Genomic DNA, 5,273 nt, shown 5'->3' on the forward strand with positions numbered 1-5,273 from the left:
GAGAGAGAGAGAGAGAGAGAGAATAGAGAGAGAGGGAGAGAGGGTGGGGAGAGGGATAGAGATAGAGAAGCGGAGAGAAATAGCTAAATGGTAGGTTCAGACATATAGCTAGATAGATAGATAGATAGATAGGTAGATAGATAGATAGATAGATAGATAGATAGATAGATAGATAGATAGATAGACAGATAGATAGATAGATAGATAGATAGATAGATAGATAGATGCTAAAAACAATCGCAGCTTACATCCGTTTCTGGTTTGTAAAGCGGACGTTAGTACTTCCGAGCATTGAGACTGACCTAGTCGAAGAATACAATACCATAATTATTATGGTCAGGCGGAGGTTTTTTAAGAATATCATTTGGAAGCGCGACTGTGCGGAACTTTTGATGAAGCAGCAAACCTAATTGCTACTATAGTCAATCTTAATTCAAACATTGTTATGAAAACAACTGCTTACAATTAATCCACCGTCAAGCAAAAACGTTTTGATCCAGAACGATAGCGTTATCTTTCCCAGTAGCCTTACTTCTTCGCTTGTTCCATTTTTTTTTGTTGTGGTCAGAACTATCAAAACTTGGAGTTCGTTCTGTTTTTAACCTTTTTTGGATCTACCGAAATTTTCGTTTTTATTTCAAGGCTGTGAATGTGTCATTTTCTTATCTGTTCTGTGGAATCTTGTTTTAAAAGATACATGTGTAGCACCATAGTGAAATCAGGCACTTGTCAAAATAATGTACTGAAAAAAAAATCGACTTTTTTCGGCCTGTTTCGCAACTTTTATTATTTTTTTTGTGGGGAGGGGTTGTTTGCCTTTTAAAAAAAAGGCCTCAACAGCTTTTGCACTGATTTTTGCTGGATAATGTTCATCGAAGGCACCAAAAATATGTAAATGTGTCTTTTCCAAGGACATTGTAGCTTCGGAAGTCATCCGAATTTGGCTGCCATTATCTCTCTCATGTCACTTCTATCACCAGACACCCGCCACCTCCTGTAATCGCAAATAACCCAACATCTATTCAAGATAGACGGATATTTTTTCCCCATCAAAAGCAAGGCAAATGAACAGGCTGGAAGATTATACCCATAATTCCTAATGTCCAAAACTTGACGAGCGCCTGATTCCAGCGCGCCGTGGCGCACTTATCAGTGACCACTACGCGGGACACACTCGGGACTCGGTTGTGTCATTAAGTGCTTAGTAAGCGGTTTGAGTTTGAGAAGTCACAAGCCACACGTCATCATCCCAAGTGAGTGCGGTATAAAAAAACAACAACTACAAAAACCAACCCCCCCCCCAAAAAAAAATAACAACAACAAAAAACAAAAAAAACCCCGTTGTCCTCTGATTCTTTGACATTGACATAATTTTATTGAGTGCCTCGTCAGATGATAAGGAGCAAACTGATAACGGAGGAAATGCTTGTCACAGACGCAAGAACTCAACCCGCGCCGACCCCCCCCCCCCATAAATATACGCAAAATATTAATATGCATGTTAGAATTGGATAGCGTTCTCGAGATGATTCGTGTTTATCGGAGGACAGCACGTTATTATTATTATTATTATTATTATTATTATTATTATTATTATTATTATTATTATTATTATTATTATTATCATTATTATCATTATTATTATTACTATTATTATTTTTATTATTATTATTATTATTATTATTGTTATTACTATTATTATTACTAGCTCTTGATAATTATCACGATGATGACCGCCTGTCTCCTGGGAAAATTATAATGGTATCTCAGTTAGCTTGACAGCAGCCGCCCTTCAAATGATCTCCACAAAGAGAAATTTGCTGCGGCATGTAGGTACATGTATTCTCTCTCTCTCCCTCTCTCTCTCTCTCTCTCTCTCTCTCTCTCTCTCTCTCTCTCTCTCTCTCTCTCTCACTCACACTCACACACACACACACACACACACACACACACACAAACACACACACACACACACACTCATACACACATACGCATATACACACACACTCATACACACATTCACATATGTACACACACACTCATACACACATTTACACACATACACACACAGTTACACATACACACATAAATAAACCCACATACTCATTCACACACACGCACACAATCGCACACATACATTCACAAAGAGTCAAATCAGCATGCCGACAATAGACACAAGTGATATAGGATTGAGAAACGGCAGCAGCTCTAAAGACGAGTCAACATGGAGGTCAGGTCTTAGCTGGGGCGAGGAGTGGGATGTTGAAGGATGAAGGAAGTCAGAAAATGATCCCATAGAACGAGCGGGAACGAACATCACCATCTGTTCCTTGTCACGTAGTTTATTATGTCCCCTTTCAATTTGGCGCAATAAATAAGTAAAATATGCGTCACGACGTGGTGGAATCTGGTGCTCCTCCATGTTTGGGCATTTGGACTTATTAGTATCATCTTAATTAAGTGTGTTCGTTTGTCTTCTTTTTAATGAAAGAGAAAAATAGCTATCTATCTTGAATAGAAGTGGAGGTCAGTTACGACTGAAGGTCAGATCATCGACTGGTGTCAAACATAAAATAGGCTAGAAAATGGTCGTCAAAGTTTAATGACATCCAAAGATAGAGTGTCCTTGAAAACTGCAATTTAAAAACAAACATTGTGCCTTTGGTCAACGTTTATCTGTAGAGCGCACACAGTAGTGTGTTTTTAATTGGACATGGAATACGTTGAGCCAAAAAGTAACAAATCAAACAAAGAAACAAGGCACGAAACAAAGACAAAAATTGTCCAAAGGGCGGAGAATGTCGATTTCTCTTGTTTCATTACTTTGTCCAGCACCTGATTTTTTTCTACCATAAATCCACACAAATAGCTACCTTAGAATTATCAAATTCTATGTGCTCAGTACCTTGTTGTGGAGAAATTTGGCGCTAGAAATTAATGTTGAGTTTCACAATATGTCAAGCTTGTTCCAACGCAATTCTTTGAATGTCTTGAAAACGACTCCGAATAATTTTACGATTTTGATAGAGCAGATAGAATATTAAAATTTGGTTTCTGACCTCCTCGTTTTAGTAGCTCAAAACGGCAAAAAATCTCTCATAGAAAGTTCTTATTCTAAGGTAGCCAAATATCGATGATGCACACCCTTCCCCCCCCCCCAACCCTCTGCTCTCTTTCAACCTGGCCAACATAAATTTTTCGCCAGTTTATTTCCTGTTGGCATCGATTTTCTTTCAGAGTATTGGATGGGTACTGAGTAATATAATTCTTAGTGTGCATTACACTTCTTTCGTTCGCCAAGTTTCAAGAATGTAAAAAAACCCCAAGCAATAAAGAAACAAGCAAACAAACAAAAGAAACAAAGAAACAAACAAAGAAACAAAGAAACAAAGAAACAAACAAAGAAACAAAGAAACAAAGAAACAAACAAAGAAACAAACAAAGAAACAAACAAAGAAACAAACAAAGAAACAAACAAAGAAACAAACAAAGAAAGAAACAAACAAAGAAACAAAGAAACAAAGAAACAAACAAATAACAAAACAAAAAAGCCCAAAACTTTGACGTCCCAAAAGTTGATACATTAAATAAAATTATAGACCAAAGTTTTGGTATTTGTTGCCCTCCTACGTTTTATTATTGGGGTTATTCTTTACTTTTACCCTTGAACATTTTTTTTTTTGGGTTCTTTTTTTAAATTCACGTAGCCTTGCATTTTAAATATCCTTTATCGCGAACTTTCATGGACATCGCTCTTACTATCTAAAAAATAAAAATAAAAAAAAATTGTTGCACTGGTTCGCACCATGGACGCGCAAATGAAAGGCAAAACAACAGTATCGTTATGGTTATAGTCAAGGACATCCGCGCCTTTTCAACTTTCTTGCCCTTCATTTATTAGTTCAATATAGAGTCACATCGCGCCCTTTCAACCGACTTGCTCTTCATTTATTGGTTCAATATAGAGTCACATCGCGCCCTTTCCACCGACTTGCTCTTCATTTATTGGTTCAATATAGAGTCACATCGCGCCTTTTCAACCTTCTTGCCTCTCATTTATTATTGGTTCAATATAGAGTCACATCGCCCCCTCCATGGTGAACCGGAAATATGTCAGAGTGTACAGCCCTGAACATGAATTTATACAAGTCTGTGAGTTTATCATAAAACTTTTCTTTTAGTACACTTTTTTCCAACCAGGTCATAGAGATAAGAAAGAAAACGATAGGTCACCTCTGTACAAGTGCATGTAGTCCTAGCTACTCTTATTTTAATACCACACAACATAAGCACCGTGCTATCTTGAACTATCTTAAATGTACGTCCGGACGTTTGGGAGTTGTTTTCCTTTCAGATCTGTACTCTTAGGAATGTCTAAAAACGTTCTTTTGACCTCAAAATCTGATAGAAAACGACATTTTTCTGGCCTTTCTGGCTGTTAGGAAATTTTGTTTGAACTCTTTTTCTTTTTTTTAAGGGGGGGTCAACACCTTTTTGTCTTTTCAAAACACATTTCAGCGTGCATCTCACTGAAAACCGTCGATTAAACGCACAAATAAAAAAATGTACCTTTTAAGTTTCCAAACTCTCAGTCCATGGACATCACCAAACTTTGGCGGCCATTTTCACGCTACTTTTAACTCTGAAACCCTGTAACCCACACTTCCTTCAATTTCATATACATGTATCTCGACTTCTTTTCAAAGTGGATGGGTATTCTTTTCAACCATTGACGGCAATTTCCTCGCCAATTTTATCACTGGAGCTAGGCCCCCCCCCCCCTCCTTCAATCGCTAATGTATCAACTTCTATTCAAGATAGTTTTTTTGCATGAGAAGCAAGACAAAGAAATAAACTTTAGGATAAGACCAGTAACTCCATATGCCCAAAAATTGACGACCACCTGATTCCACATCGTCGAAAAACAAATTATTCCAACGAAAGCCCGCTGTCTGTAGAATGCCAGTTTCTAACTCCAATTTTTTAGGACTAGATTTAATGCTCTCAAATTGATTCACGTCAAAAACTGGAAACATGGAGTACGTTAAAGACAGCACGAAGATCGAGTTTTTTTTAATACCTGTTTTTTAATTCTTAATAGGTTATCCACTATTTATCAGAATATTTTAAATTACCTGTTTGAGTTTGAAGTTCTAGAGATGTCCTTGAGGTTTTAAGCATGCACATCTATCTATCTATCTGTCTATCTATCTATCTATCTATCTATCTATCTATCTATCTATCTATCTATCTATCTATCTATCTATCTATCT

General features: G+C 37.1%; 1 protein-coding gene across 1 annotated transcript in view; it reads left to right on the forward strand.

The window, feature by feature from the left end:
- Nucleotides 1-5,273, forward strand: part of LOC101847675 (beta-mannosidase) — a gene marked incomplete in the record, with an annotated part of 34,662 nt that overhangs the window by 2,519 nt on the left and 26,870 nt on the right.

The sequence above is a fragment of the Aplysia californica genome, unplaced genomic scaffold (genome assembly GCF_000002075.1).
Source record: "Aplysia californica isolate F4 #8 unplaced genomic scaffold, AplCal3.0 scaffold00428, whole genome shotgun sequence".
NCBI classification, from domain to species: domain Eukaryota; kingdom Metazoa; phylum Mollusca; class Gastropoda; order Aplysiida; family Aplysiidae; genus Aplysia; species Aplysia californica.